Source organism: Phaenicophaeus curvirostris, chromosome 13, assembly GCF_032191515.1.
Source record: "Phaenicophaeus curvirostris isolate KB17595 chromosome 13, BPBGC_Pcur_1.0, whole genome shotgun sequence".
Classification (NCBI taxonomy): Eukaryota; Metazoa; Chordata; class Aves; order Cuculiformes; family Cuculidae; genus Phaenicophaeus; species Phaenicophaeus curvirostris.
The window spans coordinates 521,539-543,525 of NC_091404.1; positions in this window are offsets into that span (position 1 = coordinate 521,539).

A 21,987-nucleotide genomic window follows, 5' to 3' on the forward strand; every position below is an offset into this window, starting at 1 on the left:
AGAAGCGTCCAGAGGGGCTCTAGTATGGTCGGGGGGATTTTGAAGAGCCGTAGGGGGATCTAGAAGGGTCTGGGGGCCTTAAGAAGGGTCAAGAGGTGCTCTAGAAGGGTCTGGGGGCCTTTAGAAGGGCCCTTGGGGGCTCTAGAAGGGTCTGGGGGTCTTTAGAACGGCCCTGGGGTGGCTCTAGAAGGGTCTGGGTCCTTTAGAATGGTCCAGAGGGGCTCTAGAAGGGTCTGGGGGCTTTTAGAAGGGACCTGGGGGGCTCTAGAAAAGTCTTGGGGCCATTAGAAGAAATGTGAGGGGCTCTAGAAGGGTCGGGAGAGTCTTTAGAATGGTCCAGAGGCGCTCTGGAAGGGCCTAGATGCTTTTTGAAGGTGCCTTGGGAGCTCTAGAAGGGTCTGGGGGCCTTCAGAATGGCTGTAGGGGGCTCCAGAATTGTCTGGGGGCTTTTAGATGGGTTCCGAGGGCCTCTTGTAGGGTCTGGAGTCCTTAAGAAGTGTCCACAGGCAGCCTAGAAGGGTCTGGGGGCCTTTAGAAGGGCTCAGAGGGGCTCTAGAATCGTCTGGGGCCTTTAGAAGGGTTCAGAGGTGCTCTAGCAGGGTCTGGGTGCTTTTAGAACTGTCCAGAGGGGCTCTAGAAGGGTCTGGGGACTTTTAGAATGTTTTGGTGGGGCTCTAGATGGATTTGGGGTCCTTAGAAAGGGCCCGAAGGCCTCTAGAAGGGTCTGGGGGCCTTTAGAAGCGTCCAGAGGGGCTCTAGTATGGTCGGGGGGATTTTGAAGAGCCGTAGGGGGCTCTAGAAGGGTCTGGGGGCCTTAAGAAGGGTCAAGAGGTGCTCTAGAAGGGTCTGGGGGCCTTTAGAAGGGCCCTTGGGGGCTCTAGAAGGGTCTGGGGGTCTTTAGAACGTTCCTGGGGTGGCTCTAGAAGGGTCTGGGTAGTTTAGAATGGTCCAGAGGGGCTCTAGAAGGGTCTGGGGGCTTTTAGAAGGGACCTGGGGGGCTCTAGAAAAGTCTGGGGGCCATTAGAAGAAATGTGAGGGGCTCTAGAAGGGTCGGGAGAGTCTTTAGAATGTTCCAGAGGCGCTCTGGAAGGGCCTAGATGCTTTTTGAAGGTGCCTTGGGAGCTCTAGAAGGGTCTGGGGGCCTTTAGAATGGCTGTAGGGGGCTCCAGAATTGTCTGGGGGCTTTTAGATGGGTTCTGAGGGCCTCTTGTAGGGTCTGGGGTCCTTAAGAAGTGTCCACAGGCAGCCTAGAAGGGTCTGGGGGAATTTAGAAGGTCTCAGGGGGGCTCTAGAAGGGTTTAGGGTCCTTTAGAAGGGTCTTGAGGGGTTCTAGAAGGGCCTGGGAGCATTTAGAAGGGCCCTGGGGGGCTCTAGAAGGGTCTGTGGGCCTTCAGAAGGGCTCTGGAGAGCTCTGGAAGGGTCCTGAGGGGCTTTTAGAAAGGCCCTGGGGGGCTCTAGATGGGTCTGGGGGCCTTTAGATGGGCCCTTGGTTGCTCTAGAAGGGTCTGGAGGCCTTAGAAGAGCCCTGGGGGGCTCTAGAACCATCTGGGGGACTTGAGAGGGTCTCTGGAAGGCTCTAGAAGGGTCTGTGTGCTTTATAAAAGGGACATGAGAGGATCTAGAAGGGTCCGGGGGCCCTTTTTAGGGATGTGTGGGGCTCTAGAAGGGTCTGGGTTCCTTAAGAAGGGTCAAGAGGTGCTCTAGAAGGGTCTGGGGGCCTTAAGAAGGGCCCTGGGTTGGCTCTAGAATTGTCTGGGGGTTTTTAGAAAGGCCCTGGGGTGGCTCTAGAAGGGTCTGGGTCGTTTAGAATGGTCCAGAGGGGCTCTAGAAGGGTCTGGGGGCTTTTAGAAGGGACCAGGAGGGCTCTAGAAAAGTCTGGGGGCCATTAGAAGAAATGTGAGGGGCTCTAGAAAGGTCGGGGGCCTTTTAGAAGGGACCCGGGGGGCTCTAGAAAGTCTGGGGGACATTAGAATAAATGTGAGTGGCTCTAGAAGGGTCTGGTGGCCTTTAGAAGGGTCCAGAGTCGCTCTGGAAGGGCCTGGATGCTTTTAGAATGTGCCTTGGGAGCTCTTGAAGCATCTGGGGGCCTTCAGAATGGCAGTAGGGGGCTCCAGAATTGTCTGGGGGCTTTTAGATGGGTTCTGAGGGCCTCTTGTAGGGTCTGGGGTCCTTAAGAAGTGTCCACAGGCAGCCTAGAAGGGTCTGGGGGAATTTAGAAGGTCTCAGGGGGGCTCTAGAAGGGTTTAGGGTCCTTTAGAAGGGTCTTGAGGGGTTCTAGAAGGGTCTGGGGGCCTTTAGAAGGGCTCAGAGGGGCTCTAGAATCGTCTGGGGCCTTTAGAAGGGTTCAGAGGTGCTCTAGCAGGGTCTGGGTGCTTTTAGAACTGTCCAGAGGGGCTCTAGAAGGGTCTGGGGACTTTTAGAACGTTTTGGTGGGGCTCTAGATGGATTTGGGGTCCTTAGAAAGGGCCCGAAGGCCTCTAGAAGGGTCTGGGGGCCTTTAGAAGCGTCCAGAGGGGCTCTAGTATGGTCGGGGGGATTTTGAAGAGCCGTAGGGGGCTCTAGAAGGGTCTGGGGGCCTTAAGAAGGGTCAAGAGGTGCTCTAGAAGGGTCTGGGGGCCTTTAGAAGGGCCCTTGGGGGCTCTAGAATTGTCTGGGGGTCTTTAGAACGGCCCTGGGGTGACTCTAGAAGGGTCTGGGTCCTTTAGAATGGTCCAGAGGGGCTCTAGAAGGGTCTGGGGGCTTTTAGAAGGGACCTGGGGGGCTCTAGAAAAGTCTGGGGGCCATTAGAAGAAATGTGAGGGGCTCTAGAAGAGTCGGGGGTGTCTTTAGAAGGGTCCAGAGGTGCTCTTGAAGGGACTAGATGCTTTTTGAAGGTGCCTTGGGAGCTCTAGAAGGGTCTGGGAGCCTTTTGAATGGCTATAGGGGGCTCTAGAATTGTCTGGGGGCTTTTATAAAGGCTCTGGGAGCCTCTAGTAGAGTCTGGAGTCCTTAAGAAGCGTCCAGAGGTGACCTAGAAGGGTCTGGGGGCTTTTAGAAGGGTTCAGAGGTTCTCTAGAAGGGTCTGGGGGCCTTTAGAAGGGTTCAGAGGTGCTCTAGCAGGGTCTGGGGGCCTTTAGAAGGGATCAGAGGTGCTCTATCAGGGTCTGGGGGCCTTTAGAACTGTGCAGAGGGGCTCTAGAATGGTCTGGGGTCTTTTATAAGGCTTCTGAGAGCCTCTAGTAGAGTCTGGGGTCCTTAAAGAAGTGTCCAGAGGTGACCTAGAAGGGTCTGGGGGAATTTAGAAGGTCTCAGGGGGGCTCTAGATAGGTCTGGGGGTCTTTAGAAGGGTTCAGAGGTGCTCTAGCAGGGTCTGGGGGCCTTTAGAAGGGTTCAGAGGTGCTCTAGAAGGGTCTGGGGGCCTTTAGAACAGTGCAGAGGGGCGCTAGAATGGTCTGGGGGCCTTTAGATGGGTCCAGAATTGTTCTAGAAGGGTCTGGGTGCCTTTAGAAGCATCCAGAGGGGCTCTAGAAGGGTCTGGGGACTTTTAGAACGTTTTGGTGGGGCTCTAGATGGATTTGGGGTCCTTAGAAAGGGCCCAAAGGCCTCTAGAATGGTCTGGGGGCCTTTAGAAGCGTCCAGAGGGGCTCTAGTATGGTCGGGGGGATTTTGAAGAGCCGTAGGGGGCTCTAGAAGGGTCTGGGGGCCTTAAGAAGGGTCAAGAGGTGCTCTAGAAGGGTCTGGGGGCATTTAGAAGGGCCCTTGGGCGCTCTAGAATTGTCTGGGGGTCTTTAGAACGGCCCTGGGGTGGCTCTAGAAGGGTCTGGGTGGTTTAGAATGGTCCAGAAAGGCTCTAGAAGGGTCTGGGGGCTTTTAGAAGGGACCTGGGGGGCTCTAGAATAGTCTGGGGGCCATTAGAAGAAATGTGAGGGGCTCTAGAAGGGTCAGGGGGGTCTTTAGAAGGGTCCAGAGGTGGTCTGGAAGGGCCTAGATGATTTTTGTAGGTGCCTTGGGAGCTCTAGAAGGGTCTGGGAGCCTTTAGAATGGCTATAGGGGGCTCTAGAATTGTCTGGGGGCTTTTATAAAGGCTCTGAGAGCCTCTTGTAGAGTCTGGAGTCCTTAAGAAGTGTCCAGAGATGACCTAGAAATGTCTGCGGGCATTTAGAAGGGTTCAGAGGTGCTCTAGAAGGGTCTGGGGGCCTTTAGAAGGATTCAGAGGTGACCTAGAAGGGTCTGGATGCCTTTAGAAGGGTTCAGAGGTGCTCTAGCAGGATCTGGGGGCCTTTAGAAGGGTTCAGAGGTGCTCTAGAAGGGTCTGGGGGCCTTTAGAAGGGTTCAGAGGTCCTCTAGCAGGGTCTGGGGACGTTTAGAACTGTGCAGAGGGGCTCTAGAATGGTCTGGGGGCCTTTAGATGGGTCCAGAATTGTTCTAGAAGGGTCTGGGTTCCTTTAGAACTGTCCAGAGGGGATCTAGAAGGGTCTGGGGACTTTTAGAACGTTTTGGTGGGGCTCTAGGTGGATTTGGGGTCCTTAGAAAGGGCCCGAAAACCTCTAGAAGGGTCTGGGGGCCTTTAGAAGCATCCAGAGGGGCTCTAGTATGGTCGGGGGGATTTTGAAGAGCCGTAGGGGGCTCTAGAAGGGTCTGGGGGCAATTAGAAGTTCTCAGAGGGGCTCTAGAAGGGTCTGGGGGCCTTAAGAAGGGTCAAGAGGTGCTCTAGAAGGGTCTGGGGGCCTTTAGAAGGGCCCTTGGGGGCTCTAGAATTGTCTGGGGGTCTTTAGAACGGCCCTGGGGTGGCTCTAGAAGGGTCTGGGTCGTTTAGAATGGTCCAGAGGGGCTCTAGAAGGGTCTGGGGGCTTTTAGAAGGGACCTGGGGGGCTCTAGAAAAGTCTGGGGGCCATTAGAAGAAATGTGAGGGGCTGTAGAAGGGTCAGGGGTCTTTTAGAAGGGACCCAGGGGGCTCTAGAAAGTCTGGGGGCCATTAGAATAAACGTGAGTGGCTCTAGAAAGGTCTGGTGGCCTTTAGAAGGGTCCAGAGGCGCTCTGGAAGGGCCTGGATGCTTTTAGAATGTGCCTTGGGAGCTCTTGAAGCATCTGGGGGCCTTCAGAATGGCAGTAGGGGGCTCCAGAATTGTCTGGGGGCTTTTAGATGGGTTCTGAGGGCCTCTTGTAGGGTCTGGGGTCCTTAAGAAGTGTCCACAGGCAGCCTAGAAGGGTCTGGGGGCCTTTAGAAGGGCTCAGAGCGGCTCTAGAAGGGTTTAGGGTCCTTTAGAAGGGTCTTGAGGGGTTCTAGAAGGGCCTGGGAGCATTTAGAAGGGCCCTGGGGGGCTCTAGAAGGGTCTGTGGGCCTTCAGAAGGGCTCTGGAGAGCTCTGGAAGGGTCCTGAGGGGCTTTTAGAAAGGCCCTGGGGGGCTCTAGATGGGTCTGGGGGCCTTTAGATGGGCCCTTGGTCGCTCTAGAAGGGTCTGGAGGCCTTAGAAGAGCCCTGGGGGGCTCTAGAACCATCTGGGGGACTTGAGAGGGTCTCTGGAAGGCTCTAGAAGGGTCTGTGTGCTTTATAAAAGGGACATGAGAGGATCTAGAAGGGTCCGGGGGCCCTTATTAGGGATGTGTGGGGCTCTAGAAGGGTCTGGGTTCCTTAAGAAGGGTCAAGAGGTGCTCTAGAAGGGTCTGGGGGCCTTAAGAAGGGCCCTGGGTTGGCTCTAGAATTGTCTGGGGGTCTTTAGAATGGCCCTGGGGTGGCTCTAGAAGGGTCTGGGTCGTTTAGAATGGTCCAGAGGGGCTCTAGAAGGGTCTGGGGGCTTTTAGAAGGGACCAGGAGGGCTCTAGAAAAGTCTGGGGGCCATTAGAAGAAATGTGAGGGGCTCTAGAAGGGTCGGGGGCCTTTTAGAAGGGACCCGGGGGCTCTAGAAAGTCTGGGGGCCATTAGAATAAATGTGAGGGGCTCTAGAAGGGTCTGGTGGCCTTTAGAAGGGTCCAGAGGCGCTCTGGAAGGGCCTGGATGCTTTTAGAATGTGCCTTGGGAGCTCTTGAAGCATCTGGGGGCCTTTAGAATGGCTGTAGGGGGCTCCAGAATTGTCTGGGGGCTTTTAGATGGGTTCTGAGGGCCTCTTGTAGGGTCTGGGGTCCTTAAGAAGTGTCCACAGGCAGCCTAGAAGGGTCTGGGGGCCTTTAGAAGGGCTCAGAGGGGCTCTAGAAGGGTTTAGGGTCCTTTAGAAGGGTCTTGAGGGGTTCTAGAAGGGTTTGGGAGCATTTAGAAGGGCTCTGGGTGGCTCTAGAAGGGTCTGTGGGCCTTCAGAAGGGCTCTGGAGAGCTCTGGAAGGGTCCTGAGAGGCATTTAGAAAGGCCCTGGGGGGCTCTAGATGGGTCTGGGGGCCTTTAGATGGGCCCTTGGTCGCTCTAGAAGGGTCTGGAGGCCTTAGAAGAGCCCTGGGGGGCTCTAGAACCATCTGGGGGACTTTAGAGGGTCTCTGGGAGGCTCTAGGAGGGTCTGGGTGCTTTATAAAAGGGACATGAGTGGCTCTAGAAGGGTCCGGGGGCCCTTATTAGGGACGTGTGGGGCTCTAGAAGGGTCTGGGGGCCTTAAGAAGGGTCAAGAGGTGCTCTAGAAGGGTCTGGGGGCCTTTAGAAGGGCCCTTGGGGGCTCTAGAATTGTCTGCGGGTCTTTAGAACGGTCCTGGGGTGGCTCTAGAAGGGTCTGGGTCGTTTAGAATGGTCCAGAGGGGCTCTAGAAGGGTCTGGGGGCTTTTAGAAGGGACCGGGGGGGCTCTAGAAAAGTCTGGGGGCCATTAGAAGAAATGTGAGGGGCTCTAGAAGGGTTGGGGGCTCTTCAGAAGAGTCCAGAGGTGCTCTGGAAGGGCCTAGATGCTTTTTGAAGGTGCCTTGGGAGCTCTTGAAAGGTCTGGGGGCCTTTAGAATTGCCGTAGGGGGCTCTAGAATTGTCTGGGGGCTTTTATAAGGGCTCTGAGAGCCTCTAGTAGAGTCTGGGGTCCTTAAGAAGTGTCCAGAGTTGACCTAGAAGGGTCTGGGGGAATGTAGAAGGTCTCAGTGGGGTCTAGAAAAGTCTGGGGGCCTTTAGAAGGGTTCAGAGGTTCTCTAGCAGGGTCTGGGGGCATTTAGAAGGGTCCAGAGTTGCTCTGGAAGGGTCTAGATGCTTTTTGAAGGTGCCTTGGGAGCTCTAGAAGGGTCTGGGGGCCTTTAGAATGGCTGTAGGGAGCTCTAGAATTGTCTGGGGTCTTTTATAAGGGCTCTGAGATCCTCTAGTAGAGTCGGGGGTCCTTAAGACGTGTCCAGAGCTGACCTAGAAGGGTCTGGGGGAATTTAGAAGGTCTCGGGGGGCTCTAGAAGTGTATGGGGGAATTAAGAATGGTCTTGAGTGGGTCTAGAAGGGTCTAGGGGCCTTTAGAAGGGTTCAGAGGTACTCTAGCAGGGTCTGGGGGCCTTTAGAACGGTGCAGAGGTGCTCTAGAATGGTCTGGGGGCCTTTAGAACGTTTTGGTGGAGCTCTAGATGGATTTGGGGTCCTTAGAAAGGGTCCAGAGGGGCTCTAGAAGGGTCTGGGGCCTTTAGAAGCGTCCAGAGGGGCTCTAGTAGAGTGGGGGGATTTTGAAGAGCCGTCGGGGGCTCTAGAAGGGTCTGGGGGCAATTAGAAGTTCTCAGAGGTGCTCTAGAAGGTCTGGGGGCCATAAGAAATGTCGAGAGGTGCTCTAGAATTGTCTGGGGGTCTTTAGAACGGCCCTGGGGTGGCTCTAGAAGGGTCTGGGGGCTTTTAGATGGGCCCTTGGTTGCTCTAGAAGGGTCTGGAGGCCTTAGAAGAGCCCTGGGGGGCTCTAGAACCATCTGGGGGACTTGAGAGGGTCTCTGGGAGGCTCTAGAAGGGTCTGCGTGCTTTATAAAAGGGACATGAGAGGATCTAGAAGGGTCCGGGGGCCCTTATTAGGGATGTGTGGGGCTCTAGAAGGGTCTGGGTTCCTTAAGAAGGGTCAAGAGGTGCTCTAGAAGGGTCTGGGGGCCTTAAGAAGGGCCCTGGGGTGGCTCTAGAATTGTCTGGGGGTCTTTAGAATGGCCCTGGGGTGGCTCTAGAAGGGTCTGGGTCGTTTAGAATGGTCCAGAGGGGCTCTAGAAGGGTCTGGGGGCTTTTAGAAGGGACCCGGGGGGCTCTAGAAAAGTCTGGGGGCCATTAGAAGAAATGTGAGGGGCTCTAGAAGGGTCGGGGGTCTTTTAGAAGGGACCTGGGGGGCTCTAGAAAGTCTGGGGGAAATTAGAATAAATGTGAGGGGCTCTAGAAGGGTCTGGTGGCCTTTAGAAGGGTCCAGAGTCGCTCTGGAAGGGCCTGGATGCTTTTAGAATGTGCCTTGGGAGCTCTTGAAGAGTCTGGGGGCCTTTAGAATAGCTGTAGGGGGCTCCAGAATTGTCTGGGGGCTTTTAGATGGGTTCTGAGGGCCTCTTGTAGGGTCTGGGGTCCTTAAGAAGTGTCCACAGGCAGCCTAGAAGGGTCTGGGGGCCTTTAGAAGGGCTCAGAGGGGCTCTAGAATCGTCTGGGGCCTTTAAAAGGGTTCAGAGGTGCTCTAGAAGGGTCTGGGTGCTTTTAGAACTGTCCAGAGGGGCTCTAGAAGGGTCTGGGGACTTTTAGAACGTTCTGGTGGGGCTCTAGATGGATTTGGGATCCTTAGAAAGGGCCCGAAGGCCTCTAGAAGGGTCTGGGGGCCTTTAGAAGCGTCCAGAGGGGCTCTAGTATGGTCGGGGGGATTTTGAAGAGCCGTAGGGGGCTCTAGAAGGGTCTGGAGGCCTTAAGAAGGGTCAAGAGGTGCTCTAGAAGGGTCTGGGGGCCTTTAGAAGGGCCCTTGGGGTCTCTAGAAGGGTCTGGGGGTCTTTAGAATGGGCCTGGGGTGGCTCTAGAAGGGTCTGGGTCGTTTAGAATGGTCCAGAGGGGCTCTAGAAGGGTCTGGGGGCTTTTAGAAGGGACCCAGGGGGCTCTAGAAAGTCTGGGGGCCATTAGAATAAACGTGAGTGGCTCTAGAAGGGTCTGGTGGCCTTTAGAAGGGTCCAGAGTCGCTCTGGAAGGGCCTGGATGCTTTTAGAATGTGCCTTGGGAGCTCTTGAAGCGTCTGGGTCCTTTAGAATGGCTGTAGCGGGCTCCAGAATTGTCTGGGGGCTTTTAGATGGGTTCTGAGGGCCTCTTGTAGGGTCTGGGGTCCTTAAGAAGTGTCCACAGGCAGCCTAGAAGGGTCTGGGGGCCTTTAGAAGGGCTCAGAGGGGCTCTAGAAGGGTTTAGGGTCCTTTAGAAGGGTCTTGAGGGGTTCTAGAAGGGCCTGGGTGCATTTAGAAGGGCTCTGGGTGGCTCTAGAAGGGTCTGTGGGCCTTCAGAAGGGCTCTGGAGAGCTCTGGAAGGGTCCTGAGGGGCTTTTAGAAAGGCCCTGGGGGGCTCTAGATGGGTCTGGGGGCCTTTAGATGGGCCCTTGGTGGCTCTAGAAGGGTCTGGAGGCCTTAGAAGAGCCCTGGGGGGCTCTAGAACCATCTGGAGGACTTTAGAGGGTCTCTGGGAGGCTCTAGGAGGGTCTGGGTGCTTTATAAAAGGGACATGAGTGGCTCTAGAAGGGTCCGGGGGCCCTTATTAGGGATGTGTGGGGCTCTAGAAGGGTCTGGGGGCCTTAAGAAGGGTCAAGAGGTGCTCTAGAATGGTCTGGGGCCTTTAGAAGGGCCCTTGGGGGCTCTAGAATTGTCTGGGGGTATTTAGAACGGCCCTGGGTTGGCTCTAGAAGGGTCTGGGGGCAATTAGAATTTCTCAGAGGGGCTCTAGAAGGGTCTGGGGGCTTTTAGAAGGGACCTGGGGGGCTCTAGAAAAGTCTGGGGGCCATTAGAAGAAATGTGAGGGGCTCTAGAAGAGTCGGGGGTGTCTTTAGAAGGGTCCAGAGGTGCTCTTGAAGGGACTAGATGCTTTTTGAAGGTGCCTTGGGAGCTCTAGAAGGGTCTGGGGGCCTTTAGAATGGCAGTAGGGGGCTCTAGAATTGTCTGGGGGCTTTTATAAAGGCTCTGAGAGCCTCTATATAGATTGTCTGGAGTCCTTAAGAAGCGTCCAGAGGTGACCTAGAAGGGTCTGGGGTCTTTTAGAAGGGTTCAGAGTTTCTCTAGAAGGGTCTGGGGGCCTTTAGAAGGGTTCAGAGGTGCTCTAGCAGGGTCTGGGGCCTTTAGAAGGGATCAGAGTTGCTCTAGCAGAGTCTGGGGGCCTTTAGAACTGTGCAGAGGGGCTCTAGAATGGTCTGGGGGCCTTTAGATGGGTCCAGAATTGTTCTAGAAGGGTCTGGGTGCCTTTAGAACTGTCCAGAGTGGCTCTAGAAGGGTCTGGGGATATTTAGAACATTTTGGTGGGGCTCTAGATGGATTTGGGGTCCTTAGAAAGGGTCCAGAGGCCTCTAGAAGGGTTTGGGGGCCTTTAGAAGCGACCAGAGGGGCTCTAGTAGGGTCGGGGGGATTTTGAAGAGCCGTAGGGGGCTCTAGAAGGGTCTGGGGGCAATTAGAAGTTCTCAGAGGGGCTCTAGAAGGGTCTGGGGGCCTTAAGAAGGGTCAAGAGGTGCTCTAGAAGGGTCTGGAGGCCTTTAGAAGGGCCCTTGGGGGCTCTAGAAGGGTCTGGGGGTCTTTAGAACGGCCCTGGGGTGGCTCTAGAAAGGTCTGGGTCGTTTAGAATGGTCCAGAGGGGCTCTAGAAGGATCTGGGGGCTTTTAGAAGGGACCCGGGGGGCTCTAGAAAAGTCTGGGGGCCATTAGAAGAAATGTGAGGGGCTCTAGAAGGGTCGGGGGGCTTTTAGAAGGGACCTGGTGGGCTTTAGAAAAGTCTTGGGACCATTAGAAGAAATGTGAGGGGCTCTAGAAGGGTTGGGGGGTCTTTAGAAGGGTCCAGAGTGGCTCTAGTATGGTCGGGGGTATTTTGAAGAGCCGTAGGGGGCTCTAGAAGGGTCTGGGTGCAATTAGAAGTTCTCAGAGGTGTTCTAGAAGGGTCTGGGGGCCTTTAGAAGGGACCTGGGGGGCTCTAGAATTTTCTGGGGGTCTTTAGATCGGCCCTGGGTTGGCTCTAGAAGGGTCTGGGTCATTTAGAATGGTCCAGAGGGGCTCTAGAAGGGTCTCGGGGCTTTTAGAAGGGACCTGGGGGGCTCTAGAAAAGTCTGGGGGCCATTAGAAGAAATGTGAGGGGCTCTAGAAGGGTTGGGGTGCTTTTAGATGGGACCTGGGGACTATAGAAAAGTCTGGGGGCCATTAGAAGAAATGTGAGTGGCTCTAGAAGGGTCGGGGGTCTTTTAGAAGGGACCGGGGGGGCTCTAGAAAAGTCTGGGGGCTATTAGAAGAAATGTGAGGGGCTCTAGAAGGGTCTGGTGGCCTTTAGAAGGGTCCAGAGGCGCTCTCAAGGGCCTGGATGCTTTTAGAATGTGCCTTGGGAGCTCTAGAAGCGTCTGGGGGCCTTCAGAATGGCTGTAGGGGGCTCCAGAATTGTCTGGGGGCTTTTAGATGGGTTCTGAGGGCCTCTTGTAGGGTCTGGGGTCCTTAAGAAGTGTCCACAGGCAGCCTAGAAGGGTCTGGGGGCCTTTAGAAGGGCTCAGAGCGGCTCTAGAAGGGTTTAGGGTCCTTTAGAAGGGTCTTGAGGGGTTCTAGAAGGGCCTGGGAGCATTTAGAAGGGCCCTGGGGGGCTCTGGAAGGGTCTGTGGGCCTTCAGAAGGGCTCTGGAGAGCTCTGGAAGGGTCCTGAGGGGCTTTTAGAAAGGCCCTGGGGGGCTCTAGATGGGTCTGGGGGCCTTTAGATGGGCCCTTGGTCGCTCTAGAAGGGTCTGGAGGCCTTAGAAGAGCCCTGGGGGGCTCTAGAACCATCTGGGGGACTTTAGAGGGTCTCTGGGAGGCTCTAGAAGGGTCTGCGTGCTTTATAAAAGGGACATGAGGGGCTCTAGAAGGGTCCGGGGGCCCTTATTAGGGATGTGTGGGGCTCTAGAAGGGTCTGGGTTCCTTAAGAAGGGTCAAGAGGTGCTCTAGAAGGGTCTGGGGGCCTTTAGAAGGGTTCAGAGGTGCTCTAGAAGGGTCTGGGGCCTTTAGAAGGGTTCAGAGGTGCTCTAGAAGGGTCTGGGGGCCTTTAGAACTGTCCAGAGGGGCTCTAGAAGGGTCTGGGGGCCTTTAGAAGCGTCCAGAGGGGCTCTAGAAGGGTCTGGGGACTTTTAGAACGTTTTGGTTGGGCTCTAGATGGATTTGGGATCCTTAGAAAGGGTCCAGAGGGCCTCTAGAAGGGTCTGGGGGCCTTTAGAAGCGTCCAGAGGGGCTCTAGTATGGTCGGGGGGATTTTGAAGAGCCGTAGGGTGCTCTAGAATGGTCTGGGGGCAATTAGAAGTTCTCAGAGGGGCTCTAGAAGGGTCTGGGGGCCTTAAGAAGGGTCAAGAGTTGCTCTAGAAGGGTCTGGAGGCCTTTAGAAGGGCCCTTGGGGGCTCTAGAAGGGTCTGGGGGTCTTTAGAACGGCCCTGGGGTGGCTCTAGAAGGGTCTGGGTCGTTTAGAATGGTCCAGAGGGGCTCTAGAAGGGTCTGGGGGCTTTTAGAAGGGACCCGGGGGGCTCTAGAAAAGTCTGGGGGCCATTAGAAGAAATGTGAGGGGCTCTAGAAGGGTCGGGGGGCTTTTAGATGGGACCTGGGGGGCTCTAGAAAAGTCTGGGGGCCATTAGAATAAACGTGAGGGTCTCTAGAGGGGTCTGGGGGCTTTTAGAAGGGACCTGGGGGGCTCTAGAAAAGTCTGGGGGCCTTTAGAAGAAATGTGAGGGGCTCTAGAAGGGTCGGGGGGTCTTTAGAAGGGTCCAGAGGTGCTCTGGAAGGGCCTAGATGCTTTTTGAAGGTGCCTTGGGAGCTCTAGAAGGGTCTGGGGGCCTTTAGAATGGCAGTAGGGGGCTCTAAAATTGTCTGGGGGCTTTTATAAGGGCTCTGAGAGCTTCTAGTAGAGTCTGGGGTCCTTAAAGAAGTGTCCAGAGGTGACCTAGAATGGTCTGGGGGAATGTAGAAGGTCTCAGGGGGGCTCTAGAAGGGTCTGGGGGCCTTTAGAAGGGTTCAGATGTGCTCTAGAAGGGTCTGGGGTCCTTTAGAACGGTGCAGAGGGGCTCTAGAATGGTCTGGGGGCCTTTAGAAGCGTCCAGAGGGGCTCTAGTATGGTCGGGGGGATTTTGAAGAGCTGTAGGGGGCTCTAGAAGGGTCTGGGGGCAATTAGAAGTTCTCAGAGGGGCTCTAGAAGGGTCTGGGGGCCTTAAGAGGGGTCAAGAGGTGCTCTAGAAGGGTCTGGGGGCCTTTAGAAGGGCCCTTGGGGGCTCTAGAATTGTCTGGGGGTCTTTAGAACGGCCCTGGGGTGGCTCTAGAAGGGTCTGGGTCGTTTAGAATGGTCCAGAGGGGCTCTAGAAGGGTCGGGGGGCTTTAGAAGGGTCCAGAGGTGCTCTGGAAGGGCCTAGATGCTTATTGAATGTGCCTTGGAAGCTCTAGAAGGGTCTGGGGCCTTTAGAAGGGCCCTTGGGGGCTCTAGAAGGGTCTGGGTGTCTTTAGAATGGCCCTGGTGTGGATCTAGAAGGGTCTGGGTCGTTTAGAATGGTCCAGAGGGGCTCTAGAAGGGTCGGGGGGATTTAGAAGGGTCCAGAGGTGCTCTGGAAGGCCCTAGATGCTTATTGAATGTGCCTTGGGAGCTCTAGAAGGGTCTGGGGCCTTTAGAATGGCAGTAGGGGGCTCTAGAATTGTCTGGGGGCTTTTATAAGGGCTCTGAGACCCTCTAGTAGAGTCTGGGGTCCTTAAGAAGTGTCCAGAGGTGACCTAGAAGGGTCTGGGGGAATGTAGAATGTCTCAGGGGGGCTCTAGAAGGGTCTGGGGGCCTTTAGAAGGGCTCTTGGGGGCTCTAGAAGGGTCTGGGGTTCTTTAGAACGGCCCTGGGGTGGCTCTAGAAGGGTCTGGGTCATTTAGAATGGTCCAGAGGGGCTCTAGAAGAGTCTGGGGGCTTTTAGAAGGGACCTGGGGGGCTCTTGAAAAGTCTGGGGACCATTAGAATAAGCGTGAGGGGCTCTAGAAGGGTCTGGGGGCCTTTAGAAGGGCCCTTGGGGGCTCTAGAATTGTCTGGGGGTCTTTAGAACGGCCCTGGGGTGGCTCTAGAAGGGTCTGGGTCCTTTAGAATGGTCCAGAGGGGCTCTAGAAGGGTCTGGGGGCTTTTAGAAGGGACCTGGGGGGCTCTAGAATAGTCTGGGGGCCATTAGAAGAAATGTGAGGGGCTCTAGAAGGGTCGGGGGGTCTTTAGAAGGGTCCAGAGGTGCTCTGGAAGGGCCTAGATGCTTTTTGAAGGTGCCTTGGGAGCTCTAGAAGGGTCTGGGGGCCTTTAGAATGGCAGTAGGGGGCTCTAGAATTGTCTGGGGGCTTTTATAAGGGCTCTGAGAGCCTCTAGTAGAGTCTGGGGTCCTTAAAGAAGTGTCCAGAGGTGACCTAGAATGGTCTGGGGGAATGTAGAAGGTCTCAGGGGGGCTCTAGAAGGGTCTGGGGGCCTTTAGAAGGGTTCAGATGTGCTCTAGAAGGGTCTGGGGTCCTTTAGAACGGTGCAGAGGGGCTCTAGAATGGTCTGGGGGCCTTTAGAAGCGTCCAGAGGGGCTCTAGTATGGTCGGGGGGATTTTGAAGAGCCGTAGGGGGCTCTAGAATGGTCTGGGGGCAATTAGAAGTTCTCAGAGGGGCTCTAGAAGGGTCTGGGGGCCTTAAGAGGGGTCAAGAGGTGCTCTAGAAGGGTCTGGGGGCCTTTAGAAGGGCCCTTGGGGGCTCTAGAATTGTCTGGGGGTCTTTAGAACGGCCCTGGGGTGGCTCTAGAAGGGTCTGGGTCGTTTAGAATGGTCCAGAGGGGCTCTAGAAGGGTCGGGGGCCTTTAGAAGTGTCCAGAGGTGCTCTGGAAGGGCCTAGATGCTTATTGAATGTGCCTTGGGAGCTCTAGAAGGGTCTGGGGCCTTTAGAAGGGCCCTTGGGGGCTCTAGAAGGGTCTGGGTGTCTTTAGAATGGCCCTGGTGTGGCTCTAGAAGGGTCTGGGTCGTTTAGAATGGTCCAGAGGGGCTCTAGAAGGGTCGGGGGGCTTTAGAAGTGTCCAGAGGTGCTCTGGAAGGGCCTAGATGCTTATTGAATGTGCCTTGGGAGCTCTAGAAGGGTCTGGGGCCTTTAGAAGGGCCCTTGGGGGCTCTAGAAGGGTCTGGGTGTCTTTAGAATGGCCCTGGTGTGGCTCTAGAAGGGTCTGGGTCGTTTAGAATGGTCCAGAGGGGCTCTAGAAGGGTCTGGGGGCTTTTAGAAGGGACCCGGGGGGCTCTAGAAAAGTCTGGGGGCCATTAGAAAAATGTGAGGGGCTCTAAAAGGGTCGGGGGTCTTTTAGAAGGGACCTGGGGGGCTCTAGAAAGTCTGGGGGAAATTAGAATAAATGTGAGGGGCTCTAGAAGGGTCTGGTGGCCTTTAGAAGGGTCCAGAGTCGCTCTGGAAGGGCCTGGATGCTTTTAGAATGTGCCTTGGGAGCTCTTGAAGAGTCTGGGGGCCTTTAGAATAGCTGTAGGGGGCTCCAGAATTGTCTGGGGGCTTTTAGATGGGTTCTGAGGGCCTCTTGTAGGGTCTGGGGTCCTTAAGAAGTGTCCACAGGCAGCCTAGAAGGGTCTGGGGGCCTTTAGAAGGGCGCTCAGAGGGGCTCTAGAATCGTCTGGGGCCTTTAAAAGGGTTCAGAGGTGCTCTAGAAGGGTCTGGGTGCTTTTAGAACTGTCCAGAGGGGCTCTAGAAGGGTCTGGGGACTTTTAGAACGTTCTGGTGGGGCTCTAGATGGATTTGGGGTCCTTAGAAAGGGCCCGAAGGCCTCTAGAAGGGTCTGGGGGCCTTTAGAAGCGTCCAGAGGGGCTCTAGTATGGTCGGGGGGATTTTGAAGAGCCGTAGGGGGCTCTAGAAGGGTCTGGAGGCCTTAAGAAGGGTCAAGAGGTGCTCTAGAAGGGTCTGGGGGCCTTTAGAAGGGCCCTTGGGGTCTCTAGAAGGGTCTGGGGGTCTTTAGAATGGCCCTGGGGTGGCTCTAGAAGGGTCTGGGTCGTTTAGAATGGTCCAGAGGGGCTCTAGAAGGGTCTGGGGGCTTTTAGAAGGGACCTGGGGGGCTATAGAAAAGTCTGGGGGCCATTAGAAGAAATGTGAGGGGCGTTAGAAGGGTCGGGAGAGTCTTTAGAATGGTCCAGAGGCGCTCTGGAAGGGCCTAGATGCTTTTTGAAGGTGCCTTGGGAGCTCTAGAAGGGTCTGGGGGCCTTTAGAATGGCTGTAGGGGGCTCCAGAATTGTCTGGGGGCTTTTAGATGGGTTCTGAGGGCCTCTTGTAGGGTCTGGGGTCCTTAAGAAGTGTCCACAGGCAGCCTAGAAGGGTCTGGGGGCCTTTAGAAGGGCTCAGAGGGGCTCTATAAGGGTTTAGGGTCCTTTAGAAGGGTCTTGAGGGGTTCTAGAAGGGTCTGGGAGCATTTAGAAGGGCCCTGGGGGGCTCTAGAAGGGTCTGTGGGCCTTCAGAAGGGCTCTGGAGAGCTCTGGAAGGGTCCTGAGGGGCTTTTAGAAAGGCCCTGGGGGGGTCTAGATGGGTCTGGGGGCCTTTAGATGGGCCCTTGGTTGCTCTAGAAGGGTCTGGAGGCCTTAGAAGAGCCCTGGGGGGCTCTAGAACCATCTGGGGGACTTGAGAGGGTCTCTGGGAGGCTCTAGAAGGGTCTGCGTGCTTTATAAAAGGGACATGAGAGGATCTAGAAGGGTCCGGGGGCCCTTATTAGGGATGTGTGGGGCTCTAGAAGGGTCTGGGTTCCTTAAGAAGGGTCAAGAGGTGCTCTAGAAGGGTCTGGGGGCCTTAAGAAGGGCCCTTGAGGGCTCTAGAATTGTCTGGGGGACTTTACAACGGCCCTGGGTTGGCTCTAGATAGGTCTGGGTCATTTAGACTGGTCCAGAGGGGCTCTAGAAGGGTCTGGGGGCTTTTAGAAGGGACCTGGGGGGCTCTAGAAAAGTCTGGGGGCCATTAGAAGAAATGTGAGGGGCTCTAGAAAGGTCGGGGGTTTTTTAGAAGGGACCCAGGGGGCTCTAGAAAGTCTGGGGGCCATTAGAATAAACGTGAGTGGCTCTAGAAGGGTCTGGTGGCCTTTAGAAGGGTCCAGAGTCGCTCTGGAAGGGCCTGGATGCTTTTAGAATGTGCCTTGGGAGCTCTTGAAGCGTCTGGGTCCTTTAGAATGGCTGTAGCGGGCTCCAGAATTGTCTGGGGGCTTTTAGATGGGTTCTGAGGGCCTCTTGTAGGGTCTGGGGTCCTTAAGAAGTGTCCACAGGCAGCCTAGAAGGGTCTGGGGGCCTTTAGAAGGGCTCAGAGGGGCTCTAGAAGGGTTTAGGGTCCTTTAGAAGGGTCTTGAGGGGTTCTAGAAGGGCCTGGGTGCATTTAGAAGGGCTCTGGGTGGCTCTAGAAGGGTCTGTGGGCCTTCAGAAGGGCTCTGGAGAGCTCTGGAAGGGTCCTGAGGGGCTTTTAGAAAGGCCCTGGGGGGCTCTAGATGGGTCTGGGGGCCTTTAGATGGGCCCTTGGTGGCTCTAGAAGGGTCTGGAGGCCTTAGAAGAGCCCTGGGGGGCTCTAGAACCATCTGGGGGACTTTAGAGGGTCTCTGGGAGGCTCTAGGAGGGTCTGGGTGCTTTATAAAAGGGACATGAGTGGCTCTAGAAGGGTCCGGGGGCCCTTATTAGGGATGTGTGGGGCTCTAGAAGGGTCTGGGGGCCTTAAGAAGGGTCAAGAGGTGCTCTAGAATGGTCTGGGGCCTTTAGAAGGGCCCTTGGGGGCTCTAGAATTGTCTGGGGGTATTTAGAACGGCCCTGGGTTGGCTCTAGAAGGGTCTGGGGGCAATTAGAATTTCTCAGAGGGGCTCTAGAAGGGTCTGGGGGCTTTTAGAAGGGACCTGGGGGGCTCTAGAAAAGTCTGGGTGCCATTAGAAGAAATGTGAGGGGCTCTAGAAGGGTCGGGGGGTCTTTAGAAGGGTCCAGAGGTGCTCTTGAAGGGACTAGATGCTTTTTGAAGGTGCCTTGGGAGCTCTAGAAGGGTCTGGGGGCCTTTAGAATGGCAGTAGGGGGCTCTAGAATTGTCTGGGGGCTTTTATAAAGGCTCTGAGAGCCTCTATATAGATTGTCTGGAGTCCTTAAGAAGCGTCCAGAGGTGACCTAGAAGGGTCTGGGGTCTTTTAGAAGGGTTCAGATTTTCTCTAGAAGGGTCTGGGGGCCTTTAGAAGGGTTCAGAGGTGCTCTAGCAGGGTCTGGGGCCTTTAGAAGGGATCAGAGTTGCTCTAGCAGAGTCTGGGGGCCTTTAGAACTGTGCAGAGGGGCTCTAGAATGGTCTGGGGGCCTTTAGATGGGTCCAGAATTGTTCTAGAAGGGTCTGGGTGCCTTTAGAACTGTCCAGAGTGGCTCTAGAAGGGTCTGGGGATATTTAGAACATTTTGGTGGGGCTCTAGATGGATTTGGGGTCCTTAGAAAGGGTCCAGAGGCCTCTAGAAGGGTTTGGGGGCCTTTAGAAGCGACCAGAGGGGCTCTAGTAGGGTCGGGGGGATTTTGAAGAGCCGTAGGGGGCTCTAGAAGGGTCTGGGGGCAATTAGAAGTTCTCAGAGGGGCTCTAGAAGGGTCTGGGGGCCTTAAGAAGGGTCAAGAGGTGCTCTAGAAGGGTCTGGAGGCCTTTAGAAGGGCCCTTGGGGGCTCTAGAAGGGTCTGGGGGTCTTTAGAACGGCCCTGGGGTGGCTCTAGAAAGGTCTGGGTCGTTTAGAATGGTCCAGAGGGGCTCTAGAAGGATCTGGGGGCTTTTAGAAGGGACCCGGGGGGCTCTAGAAAAGTCTGGGGGCCATTAGAAGAAATGTGAGGGGCTCTAGAAGGGTCGGGGGGCTTTTAGAAGGGACCTGGTGGGCTTTAGAAAAGTCTTGGGGCCATTAGAAGAAATGTGAGGGGCTCTAGAAGGGTCGGGGGGTCTTTAGAAGGGTCCAGAGTGGCTCTAGTATGGTCGGGGGTATTTTGAAGAGCCGTAGGGGGCTCTAGAAGGGTCTGGGTGCAATTAGAAGTTCTCAGAGGTGCTCTAGAAGGGTCTGGGGGACTTTAGAAGGGACCTGGGGGGCTCTAGAATTTTCTGGGGGTCTTTAGATCGGCCCTGGGTTGGCTCTAGAAGGGTCTGGGTCATTTAGAATGGTCCAGAGGGGCTCTAGAAGGGTCTCGGGGCTTTTAGAAGGGACCTGGGGGGCTCTAGAAAAGTCTGGGGGCCATTAGAAGAAATGTGAGGGGCTCTAGAAGGGTTGGGGTGCTTTTAGATGGGACCTGGGGACTATAGAAAAGTCTGGGGGCCATTAGAAGAAATGTGAGTGGCTCTAGAAGGGTCGGGGGTCTTTTAGAAGGGACCGGGGGGGCTCTAGAAAAGTCTGGGGGAAATTAGAAGAAATGTGAGGGGCTCTAGAAGGGTCTGGTGGCCTTTAGAAGGGTCCAGAGGCGCTCTCAAGGGCCTGGATGCTTTTAGAATGTGCCTTGGGAGCTCTAGAAGCGTCTGGGGGCCTTCAGAATGGCTGTAGGGGGCTCCAGAATTGTCTGGGGGCTTTTAGATGGTTTCTGAGGGCCTCTTGTAGGGTCTGGGGTCCTTAAGAAGTGTCCACAGGCAGCCTAGAAGGGTCTGGGGGCCTTTAGAAGGGCTCAGAGGGGCTCTAGAAGGGTTTAGGGTCCTTTAGAAGGGTCTTGAGGGGTTCTAGAAGGGCCTGGGAGCATTTAGAAGGGCTCTGGGGGGCTCTAGAAGGGTCTGTGGGCCTTCAGAAGGGCTCTGGAGAGCTCTGGAAGGGTCCTGAGGGGCTTTTAGAAAGGCCCTGGGGGGCTCTAGATGGGTCTGGGGGCCTTTAGATGGGCCCTTGGTCGCTCTAGAAGGGTCTGGAGGCCTTAGAAGAGCCCTGGGGGGCTCTAGAACCATCTGGGGGACTTTAGAGGGTCTCTGGGAGGCTCTAGAAGGGTCTGCGTGCTTTATAAAAGGGACATGAGGGGCTCTAGAAGGGTCCGGGGGCCCTTATTAGGGATGTGTGGGGCTCTAGAAGGGTCTGGGTTCCTTAAGAAGGGTCAAGAGGTGCTCTAGAAGGGTCTGGGGGCCTTTAGAAGGGTTCAGAGGTGCTCTAGAAGGGTCTGGGGCCTTTAGAAGGGTTCAGAGGTGCTCTAGAAGGGTCTGGGGGCCTTTAGAAGGGTTCAGAGGTGCTCTAGCAGGGTCTGGGGGCCTTTAGAACTGTCCAGAGGGGCTCTAGAAGGGTCTGGGGGCCTTTAGAAGCGTCCAGAGGGGCTCTAGAAGGGTCTGGGGACTTTTAGAACGTTTTGGTTGGGCTCTAGATGGATTTGGGATCCTTAGAAAGGGTCCAGAGGGCCTCTAGAAGGGTCTGGGGGCCTTTAGAAGCGTCCAGAGGGGCTCTAGTATGGTCGGGGGGATTTTGAAGAGCCGTAGGGTGCTCTAGAATGGTCTGGGGGCAATTAGAAGTTCTCAGAGGGGCTCTAGAAGGGTCTGGGGGCCTTAAGAAGGGTCAAGAGTTGCTCTAGAAGGGTCTGGAGGCCTTTAGAAGGGCCCTTGGGGGCTCTAGAAGGGTCTGGGGGTCTTTAGAACGGCCCTGGGGTGGCTCTAGAAGGGTCTGGGTCGTTTAGAATGGTCCAGAGGGGCTCTAGAAGGGTCTGGGGGCTTTTAGAAGGGACCCGGGGGGCTCTAGAAAAGTCTGGGGGCCATTAGAAGAAATGTGAGGGGCTCTAGAAGGGTCGGGGGGCTTTTAGATGGGACCTGGGGGGCTCTAGAAAAGTCTGGGGGCCATTAGAATAAACGTGAGGGTCTCTAGAGGGGTCTGGGGGCTTTTAGAAGGGACCTGGGGGGCTCTAGAAAAGTCTGGGGGCCTTTAGAAGAAATGTGAGGGGCTCTAGAAGGGTCGGGGGGTCTTTAGAAGGGTCCAGAGGTGCTCTGGAAGGGCCTAGATGCTTTTTGAAGGTGCCTTGGGAGCTCTAGAAGGGTCTGGGGGCCTTTAGAATGGCAGTAGGGGGCTCTAAAATTGTCTGGGGGCTTTTATAAGGGCTCTGAGAGCTTCTAGTAGAGTCTGGGGTCCTTAAAGAAGTGTCCAGAGGTGACCTAGAATGGTCTGGGGGAATGTAGAAGGTCTCAGGGGGGCTCTAGAAGGGTCTGGGGGCCTTTAGAAGGGTTCAGATGTGCTCTAGAAGGGTCTGGGGTCCTTTAGAACGGTGCAGAGGGGCTCTAGAATGGTCTGGGGGCCTTTAGAAGCGTCCAGAGGGGCTCTAGTATGGTCGGGGGGATTTTGAAGAGCTGTAGGGGGCTCTAGAAGGGTCTGGGGGCAATTAGAAGTTCTCAGAGGGGCTCTAGAAGGGTCTGGGGGCCTTAAGAGGGGTCAAGAGGTGCTCTAGAAGGGTCTGGGGGCCTTTAGAAGGGCCCTTGGGGGCTCTAGAATTGTCTGGGGGTCTTTAGAACGGCCCTGGGGTGGCTCTAGAAGGGTCTGGGTCGTTTAGAATGGTCCAGAGGGGCTCTAGAAGGGTCGGGGGGCTTTAGAAGGGTCCAGAGGTGCTCTGGAAGGGCCTAGATGCTTATTGAATGTGCCTTGGAAGCTCTAGAAGGGTCTGGGGCCTTTAGAAGGGCCCTTGGGGGCTCTAGAAGGGTCTGGGTGTCTTTAGAATGGCCCTGGTGTGGATCTAGAAGGGTCTGGGTCGTTTAGAATGGTCCAGAGGGGCTCTAGAAGGGTCGGGGGGATTTAGAAGGGTCCAGAGGTGCTCTGGAAGGCCCTAGATGCTTATTGAATGTGCCTTGGGAGCTCTAGAAGGGTCTGGGGCCTTTAGAAGAGCCCTTGGGGGCTCTAGAAGGGTCTGGGTGTCTTTAGAATGGCCCTGGTGTGGCTCTAGAAGGGTCTGGGTCGTTTAGAATGGTCCAGAGGGGCTCTAGAAGGGTCTGGGGGCTTTTAGAATGGCCCTGGGGGGCTCTAGAAAAGTCTGGGGGCC